We start from the raw sequence: 27,856 nt of genomic DNA on the forward strand, positions 1-27,856 counted from the left end.
GCAGCTTTAATTTAGACGCGAAAATATTGGGACTCAACCCTGTGTAACCAACGTCTCAGAATTTCTAACGGATTATAACAGAGTACTCAATTGAAGGGGTTTCGGAAGCAAAAATGCTTACCAAGAAAGACTGGTTCTGGCGGCCACGATACTGCTCCCGGCAGCCAAAGGCGCGGCGGTCATTACAACAACGGCAACTGAGCTCCAACGGTGGCAGAAACCCCTCCTACTTACCCATTCCGGTCTCCTTCTCCCCAGCAGCAACAGGGCAGTGGCGGAGCCTTCACAGCGGCGGCAGCAGCTCAGCAACAACAGAGGGGTGGCAGAACCTCTTACCACCATCGCGCCTCATCTTCCACGCAACCTCCATCTTTCTCTTCGAAGCTCGACGGCAGCAGCATTCTGACGCAACGGCGACAGCACACAGCGGCGCGGCTCCGCGCGGTGGTTCGCGCTCCTCATCGCGTGACCTTCCTTCCTTCTCGTGCTCCCTTCGCGCACGAGCTCTCCCTCTCGTCGTCGCAATTCTCTTCAGGTGACGGAACGAGGTGATGGATGGCAGAACCACAACTGGGCAGGAACGACGACACATCTTTGGCGGTGACGCTTCTCGCGGTTCTAGCGACAGGAAGGACGGCGTCTCCCTCCCCTCTGAGCCCTTTGTCTCTCAGACCTCCCTTTCAGTTTCTCTTCTTTCTCATTGCAGCGTTGCTGCTGCTCCTGATTGTGTTGCGTTTGTGTGAAAGGAAGGAGGAAGGGAAACAGGTTCAGTACGGCAGCTGGGTTGGGAAGGATTAGGGTTTCATGCCTGTGAGTTTGCTGAGGGTGAAAGAAGGAAGAGTCTGCTGCTGCGGCTGTGTGTGTGTTTGCGCAGCAAAGAGGATGAATGAGAGACTGGTGGCTGCACAGCGTGAGGAGAAGGGTTTTAGGGGATGGTGTATTCAAATTAGGGTTAGAGACATTTTGGTAATTTCTAATAAAATTGGGAATAATATAGTAATTGAAATCCAAATTAAATCCAACACTAATTGTATATAGAAAATACTATTTGATCATCAATTTTTACAAATTACTTTCAATAAAATGCCCAAATCAAATAATTAGAAATAATATATTTAATTTCTTCATTTTCCAAAATAGCAGTATTAATATTTAAAATATTACTTATCTAATCCAAATCATATAAAATCCTTATTATTTCATAAATATCAACTTTATAATTCAAATATAGAAAATAATCCAATAATTGTAAAATTGGATAATAATCATAACTTATCTCAAATTCAATAAATCAAAACTTGCCTTAATTATCTTTAATAAAATAATTTCTGAATTTAAGGCTATAAATAATTATATTATTTGGGATTTGATCATAATAAGACTTTTCAAAGTTTCTGGGTCTTATATTCTACCCACCTTATAAAAATTTTTGCCCTCGAGAATTGATACAAAACGAAAGGAATTTCATAACAGTTCACCCTTGAACACATTTAAGGAAGAAGCAGAAATATCCCCAAAACATAAACATATATACGATTTTCAAATACTTGGATTGTCGTATGCATAAGGGTACAAAGGTAGGAGTATGATTGCAAAGCAAACATTACAAGATAGGCTCAATGCAAAAGATGACATGGTTCGAGCATGTGATAGTAAAGCAAGGCATCGAAGGCTATAAGACATGATGGGGCTAAAATGACGTGCTCAACATCCGCACGCTAATCTCATATCAGCCTCAAGGTTTTAACTTTCCAACTCCATGAAGCACTTTACAATCTCCATATTCAATCACAAGCCTGACAACCGCAAACCCGTTCGCAAGGAACAAGACACCACAACTCATAACGTTGTACACCTATCGCTTCAACTTCCGTATACACATATCACGTCTTAAAGAACTAACGCATCGCATCACTACGTCTACAAGTCGCACGTGATATCAAACAATTCTCGAGTCTACTCAGAAGGATACAAGATTTAAAATGGAGAGACAATTGTCAAGGACAATACTCATAAATTTAAGGGAATGTATCCAATTTCCAGATAAACAAGGACGTTCAAGCAATGAAGTTTGCTAGAAATAAATCAATTGACAACTTCAAGGATAACCCTTGGATCAAAGAAGTTCAACATGATCAATAGGAAGAAAACCAGCGCATCAGTTTGAGACGAACTCAAGCTGAGTCGATGAAGCATGAGGTTTACAGAAAAGAATATTTCAAACCTAAGACAAGGCTCACAGAATTCAAGAGCATAATTAAAATATTTCTGAATACATTGTTCTTAAAGGAATCAAAAACTTGCGAAAAATCACTTCGCAGTCTAAAAGAAAAGTTAAACAACAAACATCCTTCAAGAGAGTAACAAGGTATAAACGTGGCTTTGCTCTAATTCAATTTCATGCTGAAGTAGATTACGTATGGTTTTAGAAACAAAATGCACACAAGTTCGGCTAAGATCCTAAAATATTTCCTCAAATATGTTAGAAAGATAATTAGGTGCACAACCTAACCAAAAGTAATTCATAAAAACTCGAAATAAAATCAAATGCTTGTTCAAAAATTCTCCAAGTTCATATTCAAACAAGCGTCTATAAAAATTATAGCAAGGACGAAAGAGAAAATTAAACTCTATTTAGAAAAGAAAATCCCAAGTAGAAATTTGCTTACAATTTGGTAAAGGAAATAAGTGGTGCGTTACAAACGAACCGGTTTCCACTAAACAAGGAAGCTTTTCAAAACTTTATTTAAAATAGCGCATGCCAACTTTAAGAACAATTTTGTCAAAATCGAATAATGGTTTCACTCTCAATCAAGTAACATGAAATAGATTCCGTTTAGAATTTCTTACAAAAGAATTCAAAACTTCTTTAAACAAAGCTTGAAACAAGACTTCAAAAGTGTACTTGAAATCACCATCTCCGAAGGATATTCAAAAAGATTAGGACGTGCAAAAAAATAAGTCAAGCCATACAAGAAAGGATCTTAAACCAAAGTAGTCCAAACAAGATCCACTAGGCATGAGACATCAAACAAGCTTTCAATTGATTCAAGAGAATACAAAAGTCATAGGAAAAGACAACCCAATCATTAGTAATTTCCCAAGGATAAATCTTTGACTAAAAACTTTTGTAAAGACAATGAGAGGATAAACGATGCACTATTTTGAAACGAACCAAACTGACTCATATAAAAATGGGATCCACAAGAGAGCAAAAACCAAGATCAATAGGAACATTTATAAAATGTAAGAGGTTAGTTAAAAACAAAGTCAAATATGACTTTCATAGAGATAGAAGGTTTAATAGAGAATTTAGTCCGTTCATAGGAAGAAAGCTATGAGTTCAACATTTTCAAAAGAACAACAATGGCATAAACTATGTAGTATGCTAAGCCAAACTCAATTCAAAATAAGTTAAGTGAAGTTTTCTCAAATGAAACTCAACCGGGATAAAAGCGAGAAATCCTTCCTTTCCAAAATTTTGAAAAATACCCGAATACATAATCACATAAAGATGTACATTGGAACTATAGTAAAATCGCTAGAAAGTCAAATTGTATTTTAAGAAAGGGCAGTTCCATAACACAGTAAAAGCACAGACGAGGTATTAGAAATAAATAGTTGTTAAATTGTATAAGAAATCTTCAAAATTGCCCATATAGATAAGTATATATCTTTTTAACAGCAATTTTCATAAAAATCTCAAAATTGGCTGTAATCACTGTCAAATAAGAGAAAAACTGAGTCAAAAATTTCTCTAATAATGGACTCGGAATCATGAGTTAAAATGCACAGCGCAATAGGACAAGTGACGATCGTGATTTCTGCCAGTAAAGAATGTCATAAAAACAGTCGCGTTGTAGATATAGTCTCTAAACCGACAAAAATCCCTTTCGTACAAACGTTTTGGGTGTCACAAGTAACAAACCCCTTAAAAATTGTTAACCGAGTATTCAAACCTCGGGTCGTCTTCTCAAGGAACTGTGAGGAAGTATGTTCTTATTATTGGTTATAAAGGTTGTAATCGGGGTTTAGAAGGTGAGAAGCAAGTAATTTAAATGACGAGTGAATTAAATGGCAATTAAAAATAAATAATAATTGTAAAACAACTTTTAGCAAGATAAGGGAAATTAGAAGTCCAACTTAGTTATCCCTCTCAACAATAATGAAAGTTGTATCTTAATTCCACTTAGTTAACCTATGAAGCTGGTGCACGAAATTGTGATGTCCAGGCTCAAACAATCCCTGGCAACGTGAGCAACTTGGTACACGTAATTGTGATTACACTTTAATTATGTAAAATTCATGGCTCTTTCTTTCCCTGGCAATGGCGCCAAGAACATGGTGCCAATACCATGGTTCACAACTTCGATACAACTAACCAGCAAGTGCACTGGGTCGTCCAAGTAATACCTTACGTGAGTAAGGGTCGAATCCCACGGAGATTGTTGGTATGAAGCAAGCTATGGTCACCTTGCAAATCTCAGTCAGGCAGATATAAATTGATAATGATGTTTTCGAATAATAAATAATAGACTAGGGATAGAGGTACTTATGTAATTCATTGGTAGGAATTTCAGATAAGCGAATGGAGATGCTTTTCGTTCCTCTGAACCTCTGCTTTCCTGCTATCTTCATTCAATCAGTCTTACTCCTTTCCATGGCTGGCTTTATGTGATACATCACCACTGTCAATGGCTACTTTCGGTCATCTCTCGGGAAAATGATCCAATGCCCTGTCATGGCACGGCTAATCGTCTGGAGGCATCACCCTTGCCATTGGCTTCATCTTATCCTCTCAGTGAATAATATGCTCACGCACCCTGTCACAGCACGGCTATTCATCTGTCGGTTCTCGATCATGCTGGAATAGGATTTACTATCCTTTTGCGTCTGTCACTAACGCCCTGCAATCGCGAGTTAGGAGCTCGTCACAGTCATTCAATCATTGAATCCTACTCGGAATACCACAGACAAGGTTTAGACCTTCCGGATTCTCTTGAATGCCGCCATCATTCTAGCTTACGCCACGAAGATTCTGGTTAGGAGGTCTAAGAGATATTCATTCTAGCTTATTTCATGTAGAACGGAAGTGTTTGTCAGGCACGTGTTCATAGGGGATAATGGTGATGAGCGTCACACATAATCATCACCTTCATCACGTTCTTGGGTGCGAATGGATATCTTAGAAGCGAAATAAGAAGAATTGAATAGAAAACAGTAGTACTTTGCATTGATCTTTGAGGAACAGCAGAGCTCCACACCTTAATCTATGGAGTGTAGAAACTCTACCGTTAAGAATACATAAGTGAAGGTCTAGGCATGGCCGAGATGGCCAGCCCCCTAAAACGTGATCAAAAGATCATAAGGTAATCCAAAGATGTCAAATACAATAGTAAGAGGTCCTATTTATAATAAACTAGCTACTAGGGTTTACATGAGTAAGTAATTGATGCATAAATCCACTTCCGGGGCCCACTTGGTGTGTGCTTGGGCTGGGCTTAAGTGTTGCACGTGTAGAGGTCCTTCTTGGAGTTGAACGCCAGCTTTTGTGCCAGTTTGGGCGTTCAACTCTGGTTTTGGCTCCTTTTCTGGCGCTAGACGCCAGGTTTGGGTAGAAAGCTGGCGTTGAACGCCAGTTTACGTCGTCTATTCTTGGCCAAAGTATAGACTATTATATATTGCTGGAAAGCCCTGGATGTCTACTTTCCAACGCAATTGGAAGAGCGCCGTTTCGAGTTCTGTAGCTCCATAAAATCTACTTTGAGTGCAGGGAGGTCAGAATCCAACAGCATCAGCAGTCCTTTTTCAACCTCTGGATCTGATTTCTGCTCAAGTCCCTCAATTTCAGCCAGAAAATACCTGAAATCACATAAAAACACATAAACTCATAGTAAAGTCCAGAAATGTGAATTTAACATAAAAACTAATGAAAACATCCCTAAAAGTAACTAGATCCTACTAAAAACATACTAAAAACAATGTCAAAAAGCGTATAAATTATCCGCTCATCACAACACCAAACTTAAATTGTTGCTTGTCCCCAAGCAACTGAAAATCAAATAGGATAAAAAGAAGAGAATATACTATAAATTCCAAACTATCAATGAAACATAGCTGCAATCATATGAGCGGGACTTATAGCTTTTTACCTCTTGAATAGTTTTGGCATCTCACTTCATCCATTGAGGTTCAGAATGATTGGCATCTATAGGAACTCAGATTTCAGATAGTGTTATTGAATCTCCTAGTTCAGTATGATGATTCTTGAACACAGCTTCTTTATGAGTCTTGGCCGTGGCCCTAAGCACTTTGTTTTCCAGTATTATCACCGGATACATAAATGCCACAGACACATAATTGGGTGAACCTTTTCAGATTGTGACTCAGCTTTGCTAAAGTCCCCAATTAGAGGTGTCCAGGGTTCTTAAGCACACTCTTTTTTTGCTTTGGACCTTGACTTTAACCACTCAGTCTCAAGTTTTCACTTGACACCTACACGCCACAAGCACATGGTTAGGGACAGCTTGATTTAGCCGCTTAGACCAGGATTTTATTCCTTTAGGCCCTCCTATCCACGGATGCTCAAAGCCTTGGGATCCTTTTTATTGCCCTTGCCTTTTGGTTTTAAGGGCTATTGGCTTTTTGCTCTTGTCTCTTGGTTTTAAGAGCTTTTGGCTTTTTCTGCTTGCTTTTTCTTTTTCTTTCTATTTTTTTTTTCGCCCATTTTTTTTCTGCAAGCTTTGTTCTTTGCTGCTTTTTCTTGCTTCAAGAATCATTTTTATGATTATCAAATAACATGTCTCCTAGTCATCATTCTTTCAAGAGCCAACATATTTAACATTCTTAAACAACAACTTCAAAAGACATATGCACTATTCAAGCATACATTCAGAAAACAAGAAGCATTGTCACCACATCAATATAATTAAGCTAAGTTCAAGAATAAATTTGAAACTCATGTACTTCTTGTTCTTTTGAATTAAAACATTTTTCATTTAAGAGAGGTGATGGATTCATAGGACATTCATTACTTTAAGACACAGTTACTAACTATTAATGATCATGTAATGAAGACACAAACATAGATAAGCACATAACATAGAAAACGAAAAACAGAAGAAACAAGAACAAGGAATGAATCCACCTTAGTGATGGTGGCGTTTCCTTCTTGAGGAACCAATGATGTCCTTGAGCTCTTCTATGTCTCTTCCTTGTCTTTGTTGCTCCTCCCTCATTGCTTTTTGATCTTCTCTTATTTCATGAAGCATGATGGAGTGCTCTTGATGTTCCACCCTTAGTTGTCCCATATTGGAACTCAATTCTCCTAGGGAGGTGTTGATTTGCTCCCAATAGTTTTGTGGAGGAAAGTGCATTTGAGGCATCTCCGGGATCTCATGGAAATGAGCTTCTTGCGCCTCTTGAGCTCCATGACTGGGCTCTCTTGCTTGCTCCATCTTTTTCTTAGTGATGGGCTTGTCCTCTTTAATGAGGATATCTCCTTCTATGAAAGCTCCAGCTGAGTAACATAGATGGAAAATGAGGTGAGGGAAGGCTAACCTTGCCATAGTGGAGGACTTGTCAGCCACCTTGTAGAGTTCTTGAGGTATAATCTCATGAACTTCCACCTCTTCTCCAATCATGATGCTATGGATCATGATGGCCCGGTCTATAGTAACTTCAGACCGGTTGCTAGTGGGAATGATTGAGTATTGAATGAACTCTAACCATCCTCTAGCTATAGGCTTGAGGTCCAATCTTCCTAGTTGAACCGGCTTGCCTTTGGAGTCAATCTTCCATTGAGCTCCTTCTACACATATGTCCATCAGGACTTGGTCCAACCTTTGATCAAAGTTGACTCTCCTTGTGTAGGGGCGTGCGTTCTCTTCCATGTTTGGCAAGTTGAACGCCAACCTCACATTTTCTGGACTAAAATCTAAGTATTTCCCCCGAACCATTGTAACATAGTTCTTTGGATCCGGGTTCTTACTTTGATCATGGTTCTTGGTGATCCATGCATTGGCATAGAACTCTTGAACCATTAGGATGCCGACTTGTTGGATGGGTTTTGTTAGGACTTCCCAACCTCTTCTTTGAATCTCATGTCGGATCTCCGGATACTCATTTCTTTTGAGTTGGAAGGGGATCTCGGGGATCACCTTTTTCTTGGCCACAACATCATAGAAGTGGTCTTGATGGGCTTTGGAGATGAACCTTTCCATCTCCCATGACTCGGATGTGGAAGCTTTTTTCTTCCCTTTCCCTCTTCTAGAGGATTCTCCGGTCTTAGGTGCCATCAATGGTAATGGAAAAATAAAAAAGCTATGCTTTTACCACACCAAACTTAGAATATTGCTCGCCCTTGAGCAATAAAAGAAAGAATAGATGAAGAAGAAGAAGAAATGGAGGAGAGGGGGTGGGAAGTGTTTCGGCCAAGAAGGGTGTAGAGGGGTGTGTTGTGTGAATTTGATGAAGAATGGAGGGCTTTATATAGGGAAGGGAGGGGGGGTTAAGGTTCGGCCATATGGGTGGGTTTGGGTGGGAAATTCGTTTTGAATTTTGAAGGTAGGTAGAGTTTGTGAAGTAGGTTTATGGGGAAGAGTGGATGGATGTGAGTGGTGAAGAGGTGATGGGGAAGAGAGTTTGAGGTGATTGGTGAAGGGTTTTTGGGGAAGAGTGTTTATGGGGTTGTGTGAAAGAGAGTGGTGAGAAGAAGTGAGTGGAGGTAGGTGGGGATCCTGTGGGGTCCACAGATCCTGAGGTGTTCAAGGAATTACATCCCTGCACCCATTAGGCATGTAAAAATGCCTTTGTACCCAACTCTGGGCGTTCAGCGCCAGGTTGGTGGCCATTTTGGGCGTTCAGCGCCCATTTTTGTGCCATTTCTGGCGTTGAACGCCAGAACCATGCCTGTTCTGGCGTTCAGCGCCCAGAAGCTGCCCATTTTGGGCGTTCAGCGCCAGAACCATGCTCTGTTCTGGCGCTGAACGCCAGACAGATGTGACAAACCCCATTTGTAGGGTTTATCTTGTATTGATTTTTGGGGATTTTATCACCTTTTACCCATATTTATTCAAGAAATAGCATGGTTTTGTATATTCTCCTTTAATTGTGCTTGAATGTGAAAACATGCTTTTTAGGACTCAAAATAGCTAAATTTATTTCACCTTGATTCTATTAGATGCCTTGATATGTTTGTTAAGTGATTTAAGGTTTAGGAGGCAAAGATTGGATCAAGGGAATGAAGAAAGAAAGCATGAAAAGTTGGAGAACTCATGAAGAAATGAAAGAACCGGAAAACTGTCAAGCCGACCTCTTTGCACTTTAACGACCATAACTTGAGCTACAGAGATCCAATTGATGCGGTTCCAGTTGGGTTGGAAAGCTAACATCTGGGGCTTCGAAACGATATAAGATTTGCCATAGTTGCTACACGTATGGTGGCGCGCACGTGCAAAGTACGCGCACGCGCCGTTGCTGCCACCTAGTTCACTTAAAGCAAAATGTGGCCAACGAATTCTAAAGCCTTGTGGGCCCAATCCAACTCATTTCTGATGCTATTTAACCCAAGGAGTGAAGAGGGAAACATGTGTTAATTACCAATTAGTTTAGTTTAGCTTTGTAGTTAGTTTCTAGAGAGAGAAGCTCTCTCTTCTCTCTAGGATTAGGACTAGATTAGTTCTTAGATCTAGATCTATTTCTTCTTATTCTCTCTTCTAATTTTCGTTCCTCTCCTCTATTGCACTTGTAGGATTCTTCTTCTAATGTAATTCCTTTGTTTGTAGTTTGTGAATTCTCTTTTGTAGATCTACATTTCTCCTTCAATGCAATTGGTAAGTTCTTTGTTGTTTCATGATTGATTTAGTTTTCTATTGTGGACCTCTTGCCTTTGTAGTTAGATCTCTCTTTAATTCTTGCAAATTTATGTGTTCACTTGTATTGCACTCTATGTTTTTGATGAAATGTCTCTTATAGCTATTAGTTAGATTTTGTTCCTCTTGGCCTAGGTAGAGTAATTAGTGACACTTGAGTTATCTAATTCCTTTGTTGATTGATAATTGGAGAGATTGCTAATTGGTTTGGAGTGCACTAAAGCTAGTCTTTCCTTGGGAGTTGGCTAGGACTTGTGGCTCAAGTCAATTCATCCACTTGACTTTCCTTTCTTTAGTAAGGGTTAACTAAGTGGTAGCAATGAACAACTCTCATCACAATTGAGAAGGATAACTAGGATAGGACTTCTAGTTCTCATATCTTGCCAAGAGCTTTGTTAGTTGTTAGTTTATTTTCTTTGCCATTTATATTTCTTGTCCAAAAGCTTAAAAACCCCAAATATAATTCACAACCAATAACAAGACACTTCATTACAATTCCTAGGGAGAACGACCCGAGGTCCAATACTTCGGTTTATAAATTTAGGGGTTTGTTTTAGTGACAAACAACTTTTTGTATGAAAGGATTAGTGATTGGTTTAGAAACTATACTTGCAACGAGAATTTATTTGTGAATTCTAAACCGTCAAAAATCCATTCGTCAAAATGGCGCCGTTGCCGGGGAATTGCAATGGTGTTATGTTATTGGTTATTGTACATATGTGAATAGTGTGAATATCTTGCTTTTTGCTTTATTTGCTAGTTGTAGAATTTTGTTTCTTTTGTTTCCTATTAGCTTTTGTTTTTATTTTATCTTTCCACCATGAATTCTCATTTTGGCTATGAGTGTGATTACAACTATGTTGTAGGTGATGGGAGCTACAATGAAGATGTATGTCAAGGATGGGATAACCAAAGGTGGGAGGAGCCATATACTTATGATCAATCCTCTTGGCAACAACCTCCACCAATGCACTATGAAGAAGAGCCATTCTATGATGCATATCAATCCAATGGCTATGGTGAATCTCCTTGTGACTTTCAAGAACCACCACCATATGCCTATGAGTCATATCCTCAACATGAACCTCAACCACACTCACAAGCCTATTTTCAACAAACACCTCCATATGACCATGATCCTTACCCACCATACCAACCTCCTTTTGAACCATATGAGCCATACATGGAACCACAATTCCAATATTACTACTCACAAGAACCACCTCAATACACGCCACCACCTTACCAAGAAGAACCACCTTCCTATAATGAACCCTTTCTCCAAGACAATGAACCCTCTTATCCACCCCAACCTCCAATGGATGACATCCTTGATGTTCTTGTTCAAGGACAAGAGGAGATGACAAGGGATGTGCAACAATTCATGACCGCCTTGGATGAGGTGGTAAACCGGTTAGCATCCCAATGCTTGAACGCTCAAGAGACTCCCATGGATACATGTGGAGAAACAAATGAAGAGCATAACATGAATGAGAGATTGGTGGAGAACAAGGGAAGTTGCTTTGTATTGGAACAATTGGAGGAAGCTATAATTGTTGAAGAAGAGGAAGAATTGGTTGAAGACTTAGGAGATGCGGAGCTTCCATGGGAACATAGAGTTGAAAAAAACCCCTCCAAGATGTTTGAAATTGATGCTAGGGAGGAAAGTGCACACCTTCCACGGCATATCCCATATGAAGACTTGGATGGGATAGAGAAAGAATTGAGTTCCCTTGGTGATGAAGATCAAGCATCAAGTCTTAGTGGTGAAGAATCCTTTAAGCATGAAGAACCTTCTTCGGTTGGATTTGAAAGCATTGAGGAGGTAAATTTTTCTCACCCTCCCTATTATGATTTGAGTAAAGGAAAAGGTTTAGATAAAATTGTTGAACAAAGGATTGAGATTAAGAGACCTTGTGAAGAGGTGGAAGTCCCTAGAAATAGAAGAACGAGGGTTGGTTATGCTTTGTCAAGATCTTTGGAAGCATCTTTGCCTAGGTTGTCATCTACCCCTTCACTTGAGTGGGTAAAATTCATTTCTATTAGCTTTATTGTCCCACTTGAGTATGGCTTGCTTGAAACGGATGGTCAACTTAGAATGCTTTGTGGGATGAAGCGTAAGCGAAAGATGTTTCGTGGTTGGCGTTGCAAATCAAGGCTCATTTTGGTTGATACTTCAAGAGTTGAATACAAAGGTGGGAATAGTGCTCAAATAGATGGGTCTAGGAGGATTGTTGGCCACTATATAGAGAATTCACCTTACTCACCACCCGGTTGGACTAATAATGATGACCAACCTCAAGACGGGTGTGAAAACAAAGTGTGGGATCCCGGATTACAAGAAGAGGATCAACTTTGGGAGCCCCAAGCTTGTGAAGAACTCCATCAAGACTTGGCTCAATCCATGAAGAATCTTGGGGCACAATGGAGAACCAAGCATTGGTGGGAGTTCCAAGATGAATACAAGCACAAGCCACCTTGATGAGGAGCTCCCCATAAGTCCAACTTAAGGACAATAAACAAAAGTGCTAGGTGGGAGACAACCCACCATGGTAAAATCCTTTCATTTTCTCTTTTGTATATATTGGTAGAATTAGCTTAATTTCATGTTTTGTTTAGTTAGTTGAGTATGTTTGGTAGTTTAAGTATGCTAAATAAGGTTTTATGGTGTTTTGGTAGCTGTTTGGAGGTTTGGAATGCTTGGATTGGTGCAAAAACATAGAAAAAAAAATTTTGAAAAACAGAGCACCATCCACGCGTACGCGTACGTGGCGCGTACGCGCACGTCCAGCATTTTCGACCATCCACGCGCGCGCGCCATGCGTGCGTACGCATGGATTGAGAAGTTCCAACCTCCATACATTTTCCAGAGAGTTGTGCCTGCGCCGCGCCAACGTTGTGCCTCTGGCACAAACCCCACTTGCGCACACGCGCACATGACGCGTACGCGCCACTCTCGAAATAAGCCAACGACGCGCGCGCCATGTGTGCGTACGCGCGGATTTCTTTCTCCCATCCACTTTTCTTTTCTTCTCCTCTTTCCAATTCTTTCCTTCTCCTTTCTTCTTCCCTTCTCCTACCCCTCATCCAACACTTCCAAACACCATGAATAACCATTTATTTTAGTTAGTTAATTAGTTAGTTGGTTAGTTAATTAGTTAGTTTTCATTTAGCTTTCATTTTATTTTCTCTCTTTTCATTATATGTGTTGGAGTATTGACTTTGTTTACTATACATTGCTATATCCCTTATTGCCTAAATGCTATTTTAGCATGAATGTTTTTAGATAATCTTTGTTGGATTCTATGATTGAGGTTATATTTTGTTACTTGGTTTTGAGTTCTTCATGCTTACCCTTTTAAGAATACCAAGTGATGAAAATTGCCTTTGAGCTTATGACTCTTTTGAATTGCATGTTGTAGCTAGCCACCATGTGATTTGGATCCTTTTCCCTCGATTAGGCAACCTCTTGATGGATGATGTTGTGCATTTACCTTAATGCATTGTGTTCATGATTATACGCATCCATATGTTTGACTTGAATGCTTTCATGCTTCTCTCATACTTGTCTTACCTTACAAGCTTACTTAAAGCATCTCAAGCATACTAGGATAAGTGACGTGCATGCTTCTTTTGTGACATAGCTTTTATGCTAATGTGTATTCTAAACCGCGCAATTTAGAATTCACACACCTAATATTTTTTAATGTCACACTAATTCACTCACCTCATTCTAGTGATTCACCTCATTCCAACAATGTATGCTTCCTTGCTTTTATATCTTCTCATCTTATGGTGTTGTATTTTTGTTTTTCATAACGAATGCACCACAAGCAACCATGGAAGCGGAAGAAAGAACACATAGCAATCCAGAGACTCGCCGTACCCCCTTGCTCATCTTTGAGTGCATCGAGGACGGTGCAAACTTTTAAGTGTGGGGAGGTCGTCCGACCGGTCGGCGATTTTGGGTGACAAATTTCTAATCCCAACACTTTTGCATTTCATTTTAGGATTTTAGGATTTTTACTTGCATTTTCTTATTTTTGCATATGCATGCACAATAAGCTTAGTCAAAATAATGAGAATTTTTCAAGATTTCTATCTATAAGGCATGTCAATTGATTTGAGTGAAAACTTTTCATAGAACTTGCTTGAATTATATATATTGTGGAACATGTTTTGAGCTAAGAACACAAGCTTGTGAGATTTGAGCCTAACGGTGTGGTTACATCTTACAACCACTTATTTTTCCTTCTTGTGTGCATTATTCTCTTTCTATGATTGTAATCTTTGATTTGTTTGATTCTTTATGTCCATTATTTTGTGTATTCATGCATTTATATGATTGAGGCCATCATTTTATTAGCTCACTTACCCAAATAGCCTCACCTTTTATCTTCCCTTGTTAGCCAAATTTGAGCCTACGCTTAACCCACTTATTCTTATTTTAGCACATTACAAGCCTTAAAGCGAAAAACAATAATTGTCCCTTAATTTGGATCTTTGATTAGCTTAGGCTAGTGTGTGTGAGTATCATTCAAGTGTGGGAACCTTGGGACATTGGGTGAATAAAAGGGTATTTTGTATTGTTATTGAAAATATTGGGAATTGGGTATATACTCATGCATTGATCAAATGTAAAACCTTATGCATTGATGCTCTTGTATATAGAAAAAAAAATGAGAAAAACAAAAGAAAAAGAAAAGAAAAATAATATGGAAAAGAAAAAAAATAGAAAAAAAAAGAAGAAAAAAAATAATAAAAAGGGACAAAATGCCCCAAGGCAAGGTCCAATAAAATCAATGCATAAGTGTTGTGAAATGAAAAAGAAAATGCATGAGTATGTGAAAAAGTGAAGAATGGGTAGCTAGATTAGAACTTAATTGTATAGGATGTCATAGGTTAGGTGGGAAGTTTAAGCTTATCAAAGATTCAAATTTCAAGCTCACTAGACCAAATATGCATCCTACCTTGACCCTAGCCCCATTACAACCAATGAAAAGACCTCATGATACTTGTATGCATGCATGAAATAAATGTTGATTGTTAGAAGAAAAACAAATCTTGGAAAGCATGAAATAGAGGAGAATTGAGTGAATCAACCCTAAACACTTGAGCGAATAGAGTGCAAACACATCCGGTGAGGGTTTGATGCTCAATTACATGTTTTCACCTATGATCATCATTCTTCATGCAAGATTGTAAAAATATTTAATAATTCAATTCAATTGTGGATTAGACTTGCTAGTCCTTAGCCCTTGTGCGTATATGTTTCTTGGGAATTGATTTACTTTGACCAAGCACTTGCATTCATTTAGATAGTTGCATATAGGTAGATTGCATTTAGTTAGTTTCCATTGAATAAATGCCATACCCTTACTTCATTCTTGGTTTAAGCATGAGGACATGCTTGGTTTAAGTGTGGGGAGGTTGACAAACCCCATTTGTAGGGTTTATCTTGTATTGATTTTTGGGGATTTTATCACCTTTTACCCATATTTATTCAAGAAATAGCATGGTTTTGTATATTCTCCTTTAATTGTGCTTGAATGTGAAAACATGCTTTTTAGGACTCAAAATAGCTAAATTTATTTCACCTTGATTCTATTAGATGCCTTGATATGTTTGTTAAGTGATTTAAGGTTTAGGAGGCAAAGATTGGATCAAGGGAATGAAGAAAGAAAGCATGAAAAGTTGGAGAACTCATGAAGAAATGAAAGAACCGGAAAGCTGTCAAGCCGACCTCTTTGCACTTTAACGACCATAACTTGAGCTACAGAGGTCCAATTGATGCGGTTCTAGTTGGGTTGGAAAGCTAACATCCGGGGCTTCGAAACGATATAAGATTTGCCATAGTTGCTACACGTATGGTGGCGCGCACGCGCAAAGTACGCGCACGCGCCGTTGCTGCCACCTAGTTCACTTAAAGCAAAACGTGGCCAACGAATTCTAAAGCCTTGTGGGCCCAATCCAACTCATTTCTGATGCTATTTAACCCAAGGAGTGAAGAGGGAAACATGTGTTAATTACCAATTAGTTTAGTTTAGCTTTGTAGTTAGTTTCTAGAGAGAGAAGCTCTCTCTTCTCTCTAGGATTAGGACTAGATTAGTTCTTAGATCTAGATCTATTTCTTCTTATTCTCTCTTCTAATTTTCGTTCCTCTCCTCTATTGCACTTGTAGGATTCTTCTTCTAATGTAATTCCTTTGTTTGTAGTTTGTGAATTCTCTTTTGTAGATCTACATTTCTCCTTCAATGCAATTGGTAAGTTCTTTGTTGTTTCATGATTGATTTAGTTTTCTATTGTGGACCTCTTGCCTTTGTAGTTAGATCTCTCTTTAATTCTTGCAAATTTATGTGTTCACTTGTATTGCACTCTATGTTTTTGATGAAATGTCTCTTATAGCTATTAGTTAGATTTTGTTCCTCTTGGCCTAGGTAGAGTAATTAGTGACACTTGAGTTATCTAATTCCTTTGTTGATTGATAATTGGAGAGATTGCTAATTGGTTTGGAGTGCACTAAAGCTAGTCTTTCCTTGGGAGTTGGCTAGGACTTGTGGCTCAAGTCAATTCATCCACTTGACTTTCCTTTCTTTAGTAAGGGTTAACTAAGTGGTAGCAATGAACAACTCTCATCACAATTGAGAAGGATAACTAGGATAGGACTTCTAGTTCTCATATCTTGCCAAGAGCTTTGTTAGTTGTTAGTTTATTTTCTTTGCCATTTATATTTCTTGTCCAAAAGCTTAAAAACCCCAAATATAATTCACAACCAATAACAAGACACTTCATTACAATTCCTAGGGAGAACGACCCGAGGTCCAATACTTCGGTTTATAAATTTAGGGGTTTGTTTTAGTGACAAACAACTTTTTGTATGAAAGGATTAGTGATTGGTTTAGAAACTATACTTGCAACGAGAATTTATTTGTGAATTCTAAACCGTCAAAAATCCATTCGTCAAGATGCTCCTCCAGGGTGTGATTTTTCTTCTGCTGTTTTTGATTCCGTTTTCAATTTTTCTATTTATTTTGTGACTCCACATGATCATGAACCTAAGAAAACATGAAAAACACTGAAAATAAAAATTAGATAAACATTGGGTTGCCTCCCAACAAGCGCTTCTTTAATGTCAATAGCTTGACAGTGGGCTCTCATGGAGCCTCACAGATGTGCAGAGTTTTGTTGAGACTCTCCAACACCAAACTTAGAGTTTGGATATGGGAGTTCAACACCAAACTTAGAGTTTGGTTGTGGCCTCCCAACACCAAACTTAGAGTTTGACTGTGGGGGCTCTAGTTGACTCTGCTTTGAGAGAAGCTTTTCATGCTTCCTCTCCATGGTTGCAGAGGGAGATTCTTGAGTTTTAAACACAAGGGAGTCCTCCTTCCATTGAAGGACTATTTCACCTCTATCAACATCAATCACAGCTCTTGCTGTGGCCAGGAAAGGTCTTCCTAGGATGATGGATTCATCCTTTTCCTTTCCAGTATCCAGGACTATGAAATCAACAGGGATGTAAAGGCCTTCAACCTTTACTAACACGTCCTCTACTTGTCCATAAGCCTGTTTTCTTGAACTATCTGCCATCTCTGATGAGATTTTAGTAGCTTGCACCCCATAGATTCCCAGTTTCTCTATTACGGAGAGGGGCATGAGGTTTATTCCTGAACCAAGGTCACACAGGGCCTTAAAGATCATGGTGCCTATGGTACAAGGTATTATGAACTTTCCAGGATCCTGTCTCTTCTGAGGCAATGTTAGTTGATCCAGATCACTTAGTTCATTGATGAACAAGGGAGGTTCAACTTCCCAAGCATCAATGCCAAATAATTTGGCATTCAGCTTCATGATTGCACCAAGAAACTTGGCAGTTTGCTCTTCCGTAACATCCTCATTCTCTTCTGAAGAGGAATACTCATCAGAGCTCATGAAGGGCATAAGGAGGTTCAATGGGATCTCTATGGTCTCTAGATGAGCCTCAGAGTCCTTTGGTTCCTCAGGGGGAAGCTCCTTATTGATCACTGGACGTCCCAGGAGGTCTTCCTCCTTGGGATTCACGTCCTCTCCTTCCCTTACAGGTTCGGCCATGGTGCTTATGTCAATGGCCTTGCACTCTCCTTTTGGATTCTCTTCTGTATTGCTTGGGAGAGTACTAGGAGGGATTTCAGTGATCCTTTTACTCAGCTGGCCCACTTGTGCTTCCAGATTTCTAATGGAAGACCTTATTTCATTCATGAAACTTACAGTGGCCTTAGACAGATCAGAGACTAAGTTTACCAAATTAGAAGTATTTTGTTCAGAGTTCTCTATCTGTTGCTGAGTTGATGATGGAAAAGGCTTACTATTGCTAAACCTGTTTCTTCCACCATTATTAAAGCCTTGTTGAGGCTTTTGATCCTTCCATGAGAAATTTGGATGATTTCTCCATGTTGAGTTATAGGTGTTTCCATAAGGTTCACCTAAGTAATTTACCTCTGCTATTGCAGGGTTCTCAGGATCATAAGCTTCTTCTTCATAAGAAGCCTCTTGAGTACTGTTGGATGCAGCTTGCATTCCATGCAGACTCTGAGAGATCATATTGACTTGCTGAGTCAATATTTTATTCTGAGCCAATATGGCATTCAGAGTATCAACTTCAAGAACTCCCTTCTTCATAGGCGTCCCATTGCTCACAGGATTCCTTTCAGAAGTGTACATGAACTGGTTATTAGCAACCATGTCAATGAGTTCTTGAGCTTCTGCAGGCGTTTTCTTTAGGTGAATGGATCCACCTGCAGAAGTGTCCAGTGACATCTTTGATAGCTCAGATAAACCATCATAGAATATATCCAAGATGGTCCATTCTGAAAGCATGTCAGAAGGACACTTTTTGGTCAACTGTTTGTATCTTTCCCAAGCTTCATAGAGGGATTCACCTTCTTTCTGTCTGAAGGTTTGAACATCATCTCTAAGCTTGCTCAGCTTTTGAGGAGGAAAGTACTTGGCTAAGAAAGCCGTGACCAGCTTATCCCAAGAGTTCAGGCTGTCTTTGGGTTGAGAATCCAACCATAATCTAGCTCTGTCTCTTACAGCAAAAGGGAAAAGCATGAGCCTGTAGACTTCAGGATCTACTCCATTAGTCTTAACAGTATCACATATCTGTAAGAATTCAGTTAAGAACTGAAAAGGATCTTCAGATGGAAGTCCATAAAACTTGCAGTTCTGCTGCATCAGAGAAACTAATTGAGGTTTCAGCTCAAAGTTGTTTGCTCCAATGGCAGGAATGGAGATGCTTCTTCCATGTAGATTGGAATTAGGTGCAGTAAAGTCACCAAGCATCTTCCTTACATTATTATTATTTTTGGCTGCCATCTCCTTTTCCTGTTCGAAAATTTCTGAAAGGTTATCTCTGGATTGTTGTATTTTAGCTTTTCTTAATTTTCTCTTCAGAGTCCTTTCAGGTTCTGGATCTGCTTCCACAAGAATGTTCTTATCCTTGCTCCTGCTCATATGACAAAGAAGAAGGCTCAGAAAAATAATAATAATAATAATAGAGATCCTTTATACCACAGTATAGGGATCCCTGTGTGAGTAGAAGAAGAGGGGGAGACAAAGAATGTAATATAATGGAAGAAACACAACTGTGAGGAGGCTAGATATGTGAGATAAGATGTTAGGATATGAATGAATAAATAGAATAAGATGGGAGAGGGAGAATTTTAGAAAATATTTTTGAAAAAGAGTTAGTGATTTTCGAAAATGGTTTTTGAAAATTGTTAGTATTTTTTTGAAAAATTTTTAAAATTAAAAATAAAAATAAGAATAATTAGTTAATTAAAAAGAAATTTTTGAAAAAGAGGGAAGATATTTTCGAAAATTAGAGAGAGAGAGAGAGTTAGTTAGTTAGTTAGTTGAAACAAATTTTGAAAAGATAAGAAGTTAGGAGGTTAGGAAAGATATTTTGAAAAGATATTTTTGAAAAAGATAAGATGAGAAGATATTTTTTAAAAGATATGATAGAAATTAGTTTTTGAAAAAAAGATTTGATTTTTAAAATCACAATTAATGACTTGATTCACAAGAAATCACAAGATATGATTTTAGAACTCAAAGTTTGAATCTTTCTTAACAAGCAAGTAACAAACTTCAAATTTTTGAATCAAAACATTAATTGATTATGTTATTTTCGAAAATTTGGTATAAAAATAAGAAAAAGATTTTTGAAAAATATTTTTGGAATTTTCGAAAATAACTAAGACTTTTGAAAAAGATTTGATTTTTGAAAAAGATTTTGAAAAAGATAAGATTTTCAAATTGAAAATTTGATTTGACTCATAAGAAACAACTTGATTTTAAAATTTTTTGAAAAAGTCAATCCAAATTTTCGAATTTGATGAGAGAAAAAGGGAAAGATATTTTTTTTATTTTTGAAATTTTTATGAAAAACATGAAAATTATGCAATGCATGAAACTTTTAGATCAAAACAATGAATGCATGCAAGAATGCTATGAATGTCAAGATGAACACCAAGAACACTATGAATGTCAAGATGAACATCATAGACACAATTTTGAAAAATTTTTAATGCAAAGAAAACATGCAAGACACCAAACTTAGAATTCTTTAATGCTTACGCACTAAGAATTCAAGAATGCATATGATAAACATGAAAAGACACAAAACAAAAAATCATCAAGATCAAACAAGAAGACTTACCAAGAACAACTTGAAGATCATGAAGAACACCATGAATGCATGAAATTTTCGAAAAATACAAGATGCACATGCAAGTGACACCAAACTTATGATATGACTAAAGACTCAAACAAGAAACACAAAATATTTTTTGATTTTTATGATTTTCTAATTTTTTTTGGATTTTTTTTTCGAAAATTATATGAAAAAGAAAAAATAAGGATTCCAAAATTTTTAACATGAATTCCAGGAATCTTGCTTTCTTAGTCTAAAGCTTCAGTCCAGGAATTAGACATGGCTCACTAGCCAGCCAAGCTTTCAATGAAAGCTTCGGTCCAAAACACTAGACATGGCCAATGGCCAGCCAAGCTTCAGCATGTAATTCAGACATGACACGCCTGACATACTCATTCCCAAAGGAATTAGACATGGCTTTACAGCCAGCCAGGCTTCAACATGCTTCATGAAACACTAGAATTCATTCTTAAAAATTTTGAATAAAACTTTTGAAAACATTTTTATATTATTTTCGAAAACAGATGAGAAAATTTTAGTAATATTTTTGAAAATTTTTTTTTTGAAAATAAAATAAAAAGAAAATTACCTAATCTGAGCAACAAGATGAACCGTCAGTTGTCCAAACTCGAACAATCCCCGGCAACGGCGCCAAAAACTTGGTGCACGAAATTGTGATGTCCAGGCTCAAACAATCCCTGGCAACGTGAGCAACTTGGTACACGTAATTGTGATTACACTTTAATTATGTAAAATTCATGGCTCTTTCTTTCCCTGGCAATGGCGCCAAGAACATGGTGCCAATACCATGGTTCACAACTTCGATACAACTAACCAGCAAGTGCACTGGGTCGTCCAAGTAATACCTTACGTGAGTAAGGGTCGAATCCCACGGAGATTGTTGGTATGAAGCAAGCTATGGTCACCTTGCAAATCTCAGTCAGGCAGATATAAATTGATAATGATGTTTTCGAATAATAAATAATAGACTAGGGATAGAGGTACTTATGTAATTCATTGGTAGGAATTTCAGATAAGCGAATGGAGATGCTTTTCGTTCCTCTGAACCTCTGCTTTCCTGCTATCTTCATTCAATCAGTCTTACTCCTTTCCATGGCTGGCTTTATGTGATACATCACCACTGTCAATGGCTACTTTCGGTCATCTCTCGGGAAAATGATCCAATGCCCTGTCACGGCATGGCTAATCGTCTGGAGGCATCACCCTTGCCAATGGCTTCATCTTATCCTCTCAGTGAATAATATGCTCACGCACCCTGTCACAGCACAGCTATTCATCTGTCGGTTCTCGATCATGCTGGAATAGGATTTACTATCCTTTTGCGTCTGTCACTAACGCCCTGCAATTGCGAGTTAGGAGCTCGTCACAGTCATTCAATCATTGAATTCTACTCGGAATACCACAGACAAGGTTTAGACCTTCCGGATTCTCTTGAATGCCGCCATCATTCTAGCTTACGCCACGAAGATTCTGGTTAGGAGATCTAAGAGATATTCATTCTAGCTTATTTCATGTAGAACGGAAGTGTTTGTCAGGCACGTGTTCATAGGGGATAATGGTGATGAGCGTCACACATAATCATCACCTTCATCACGTTCTTGGGTGCAAATGGATATCTTAGAAGCGAAATAAGAAGAATTGAATAGAAAACAGTAGTACTTTACATTGATCTTTGAGGAACAGCAGAGCTCCACACCTTAATCTATGGAGTGTAGAAACTCTACCGTTAAGAATACATAAGTGAAGGTCCAGGCATGGCCGAGATGGCCAGCCCCCTAAAACGTGATCAAAGGATCATAAGGTAATCCAAAGATGTCAAATACAATAGTAAGAGGTCCTATTTATAATAAACTAGCTACTAGGGTTTACATGAGTAAGTAATTGATGCATAAATCCACTTCCGGGGCCCACTTGGTGTGTGCTTGGGCTGGGCTTAAGTGTTGCACGTGTAGGGGTCCTTCTTGGAGTTGAACGCCAGCTTTTGTGCCAGTTTGGGCGTTCAACTCTGGTTTTGGCTCCTTTTCTGGCGCTGGACGCCAGGTTTGGGTAGAAAGCTGGCGTTGAACGCCAGTTTACGTCGTCTATTCTTGGCCAAAGTATGGACTATTATATATTTCTGGAAAGCCCCGGATGTCTACTTTCCAACGCAATTGGAAGCGTGCCATTTCAAGTTCTGTAGCTCCAGAAAATCCACTTTGAGTGCAGGGAGGTCAGAATCCAACAGCATCAGCAGTCCTTTTTCAACCTCTGAATCTGATTTCTGCTCAAGTCCCTCAATTTCAGCCAGAAAATACCTGAAATCACAGAAAAACACACAAACTCATAGTAAAGTCCAGAAATGTGAATTTAACATAAAAACTAATGAAAACATCCCTAAAAGTAACTAGATCCTACTAAAAACATACTAAAAACAATGTCAAAAAGCGTATAAATTATCCGCTCATCAGAAGCAAAGGTAAGTCAAGGGACTAATTAGTTTGACCTTTGAATCCTATTTATTTCCTAGGAAAAAGTTGGGATTATTGAAGTTCAGATCAATTAGCAAGATAACGATTATCAATTATGCTTAGTTCGATAATGTTGAGTCACTGATTTCTTAACCAAGACCAAAAGGGGAAAAAGTAAATTGCTGAAATAATAAAAGTGTCCTTAGATAGGAAGCAATGGCAACTTAAATCAAAGAGAACAATCATAAACTGAAAAATACCTTAAATATCATTAATTCAAATAGAAATCTGTAACATGAAATAATTCATAATTTAAATTATAATAATCAATTTAAATTTTGGAATCAAATAAATAAAAGTAAAATTGAAATAAAAGAACATTAAAACCTGGATCCAGAGTTACTCCCAAAACAAGAAGTCCTAAATCCTAAGAGAGAGAGAGAATCTCTCTCTAAACTAAATCTAAATCATGAAAACTAGAAATTGGCGAGCTCTCTTTTGAATGGATGCATTCCTCCACTTTATAACCTCTAATCTATGCTTTCTGTACTTGGATCTGGGCCAAAAAGGGCTTCAAAAATTGCTGGGGGCGTATTCTGTAAATTCTGATACGTGGCCTCTGTCACGCGGTCGCGTCATCTAGAGTTTTTCCTTTCCACGTGGTCACGTCAGTCACGCGTCCGCGTCGTGGGTGTTCTACTCAAGGCGCGCGGTCGCGTCAGTCATGTGGCCGCGTCGCTGCTTCTTTGCTTCTGGCACGCGATCGCGTCGTCCATGCGATCGCGTGGATACCAGTTTCCTTAAAGCTCCGTTTTGCCTTCTCCTTCCATTTTTGTATGTTTCCTATTTTCATCCTTTAAGTCATTCAGCCTTAGGAAACCTGAAGCTACTCAACACACTAATCACGGCATCGAATGGAAATAAAGGTAATTAAAATAATTAATTTTTTTAAAGCTTAGGAAACATGTTTTTCACAATATGACATAATAAGGAAGGGAAAGTAAAACCATGCAATTAATGTGAATAAGTAGGTGAAGAGTTGAATAAATCACTCTAATTAAGCACAAAAGAACTCATGAAATATGGGTTTATCAGCCTCCCCACACTTAAACACTAGCATGTCCTCATGCTAAATCCAAGGTAAATAATTAAGGTTAAAGTAATGGAATGTTATGAAATGCAACCTATGCTAAATGCATCTACCTAATGAGTCATGCAATTCTAATTCATCCACTCATATATAAAGCCTACATGTAGTCAAATTATTTCACATTCTCAATATATGGCTAACCCTCAAATAATAAAGCATTTTTGTTTTGCAAATGAGATGAGAGAAAAAAACTTGCAAGACAATCAGAGATAAATGTTTAATGAGCTTTTGAACCCTCACTGGATTTTGTGTTTTCTCTCTAATCACTCAGTGTTTATTGGGTTAATCACTCTATTCTTCTTTTCATTCTTTCTTTCTATAACTTTGTTTTTCGTCTAACCAATCAACAATTATAGAACATAGTCATACCAAAACTCATGAGGTCTTTAATTAAGGTTGTAATGGGGTCAAGGCAAAGGGTAAGGATATATGTATAAGGCTAAGTGAGCTAATAAGTGAATCCTTAATTAGACTAAGATCTCACCTAACATACATACTTAGTAAAACAATGCTTCTTTACCTATTCTCCCTATTTTCTCGCTTTTGATGTCACATGCTCATGTTTCAATTCTTGTTTTTATCCTCATGTGCATTGCTTTTTATTTTGCATTGGGGAGTTCTTTTTGTATCCCCTTATTTACATGCTTGAAAACTAACTTTTTTTTTAAATACACATGGTAATTTTAATTAATTTGAATTTTCATGAGCCTGCTTCCCAAAATTTTGAGTTGCTTTATTCTTTTTAATTTTTCTACCTTTTGTCTTTATCAACTATGTTCCCAATAAGTTTCCCACATTTTACTCTATTTATAATTTTCTATCTTAAGCTAACCAAGGATTCACTTGGGATTTTCTTTTGTTTTTCTGCTTAAGGATAGTAATTTGGCTAAAATAGAATAAGGGGTTTTTTTTTTTTAAAAGCTCAAAGGGGGCTAACAAAGGTGATGTAAAAGGTAGGCTAATTTCGGATAAATGAGCTAAAATCAAATGATGGCCTCAATCATTATTTTGAGATGTACCTATATTCTATAATCGGACATATAGACTAAAACAAAGTAAAGAACACCAGAATAAGAAAGAAGGTTGGAACACACAGAAATAAAAATTATGGTTTGAATGTAACCATACAGTTAAGCTCAAAACTCACAGGCTATGTGTTCTCTAGCTGAAAAATCATTTATCACTTATGTATGTCATGCAGGTTTAGTTAAAAATTCTCATTATTCTCTTAAAAAGTAATTTAGGGTAGCCTTTGAAGTTTTAATGTTTCTCCTTGATGAAATGTTGTCAGTTTAACTACATCATGTAATGCTATATATACAAGGTTTTATGGATCTAAATCTATTATGTTCAAGTTCCTAGCTTACTCTTTTTTATATTTGTCAATTTAAACTAAGCTATAACTAAGCTGTCTTATGTAAAAAGGGTAAACTATACTAATTGATCCACTAATAAGTTAGAATTGCAAACTAAACTAAATAACTAAAATGAACTAAATAACTAAAATATGAACAAAAAATGCAAAATGCAGAAAATAGAGTAAAATACACAAGTAGCAATGTATAAGTACTCAGAAAATAATAATAAAAGAAAAAGAGAAAAATACAGAAAAATATCCAAAATAAAAGAAAAAGTATGTAGTAGTTCACCAAAATAAACGCCAGAGATGGCGACCTCCCCACACTTAAAATGAAGCATCGTCCCCGATGCTCAATCAAGTCGGGTGTGAAGGAGTGTCATCACTGGTAGGGATGGTAGCTGGGGTCTCTGTGGCGATGGTGGGCTGAGAGTCTGGCTGCTGTAGAGGGGGGACTGACTGGATCGGAATCTCCGGATCTGCAGCCTCAAGCTGATGTGGGGCCTCCTGCTATGGTGTAGCGTGCTCTGTGCCTGCCTGCGGATGAGTCTCCGCCTAGGAATGAGGCTCCTCCTCGTGCTCATCCTCCTCCTCCTCTGATGGCTCTGATGGTGTGTTGGGCTCAGAGGGGATGCCGGCGCCCTATCTGATCATCAGCTTCAGATGGGAATAGCGCCGCCTACTGCGGCGCTCCAATCTCTCATACCAGCGCCTGTTACGGTGCTCCATCTGATCAAGCTGGCGGAATAGACGGTGCACGAGGTGATAAACTGGCTCAGAGGCGGGTGGAGGTGCAGTGGTGGTAACAGGGGCAGCTGGGGCAGCTGTGGATGAAGAGGGTCCAGCAGACGGAGGGACTGTCTCATTAGTAGCAGTGACAGGTGGTGGTCTGTAGCCCAAAGCAAGGAAGTTCCTGCTATGAGGGATGATCTTCCTGCAGTCCGCTGGTGGTGGTCGCTCATCGGCATCCTCCCAAGGCACATCAGCCTGACGGCCTAGCCGTGTAACCAAATAAGGAAAGAGGAGGGTGCCTCGGACGTGGACCCTGGCCATATAATGCCGGATAAAACGAGGCAAGTACATGTCCTTACCCTCCAGCACACACCAGAGGAGGGTGATCATGGCAGTCGGGATCTCAGTCTCATGAGTACTCGGCATCACATAGTTGCTCAAGATCTGATGCCATAGCCGAGCCTCATCATTCAAGTACACTCTCTTGATCCCTCTAGGCATAGTGGTGTCCTGACCCATCTCCCAAGGAACAGCAGGGTCGAGAGCTATCCGTGCCTTCACAGCATCCCAATCAAACCGCATCTGGCCCATGTCCTCCTCAGCCATAGTGAGAAAGTTAGAGGAAGTGAAAGTGATCAGAAAAGAGATCAAGAGGGTTAGTATGGTAAAAAGAAATTCATAAATTAAAATTAGTGAGTTAGGAAAGTAAGTGGCATAGAAAAAATTCCATATAACAAGGATTCACAGGTAAGAATAGAAGTACTCATAATCGAATAAAGAAAACAGGGTGATGCTGATTCGAATAGAAATAAAGAAATCAGAAATTGAAATCAGTGAATCACAAATGTAGGTTATGAACCAGGAAATCAAAGAGGATAAGAAAGTGGCCCTAGCATTCATGAAATGGTTTGGGGGAAGCAGAGTAAAACAAAGTTGCCAAACCAAAACAAGAATGAAAACAATTTTCAAAAAATTTGGGCAGCATTCCGGCTAAAATTGGATTGTCCCGGAAAATAAACAGCAATCATATCAGTTCATATGAATTAAAAGAAATCAAGCTGCATGTACAGAGATATAAAATAAACATAAAAACTCAATATAAACAGCAGTAACATACAAGAAAGCAGCATATGAATCATGATTATAGCAGCAACAGATTTTCACATAGGATAAAACAGAAGTAAGAACAGTGCAAGGAAATGGACCTAGATCCACTAACCACAGCCTAAGCTACCTAACAACCTAAAAATCCACTACAACATGCAAGTCTAGCTATCCTAATCATGAACATAAACGAAAAAAAAATACAAAAAAGTGACGAACGGATAAAAAGGGTTGCGTGTTGCGGAACCTGGTAAGCAGAAGGGGTGGAACAGGGAAGAAGGGGGCTGCGGCGGCGTCCGGCGCGGTGGTGGTGCACGGCGTCATGGTGGCGGCTGAGGGGGCAGTGGCGGAGGGAGGTATTAGGGTTAGTGAGAGAGGAAGAGGATAGGGGAAGGGAGGGCGGTGGTTGTTGCTGGCTGAAGGGGTTAGGTGGCGGAGAGGGGGGCGCGGCTGGATGGCCGGCGGTGGCTGGGCGGTTCT

General features: G+C 38.7%; 1 non-coding gene across 1 annotated transcript; it reads left to right on the plus strand.

Annotated features, from left to right (window-relative positions):
• The first annotated feature begins 18,722 nt into the window (after positions 1 to 18,722).
• LOC112782109 (small nucleolar RNA R71) lies at positions 18,723 to 18,830 on the plus strand. The gene has a single exon (XR_003192848.1). It is a non-coding gene; the product is annotated as a small nucleolar RNA R71 (small nucleolar RNA).
• The last annotated feature ends 9,026 nt before the right edge of the window (positions 18,831 to 27,856 follow it).

The sequence above is a fragment of the Arachis hypogaea genome, chromosome 19 (genome assembly GCF_003086295.3).
Source record: "Arachis hypogaea cultivar Tifrunner chromosome 19, arahy.Tifrunner.gnm2.J5K5, whole genome shotgun sequence".
In the NCBI taxonomy this organism is placed as follows: domain Eukaryota; kingdom Viridiplantae; phylum Streptophyta; class Magnoliopsida; order Fabales; family Fabaceae; genus Arachis; species Arachis hypogaea.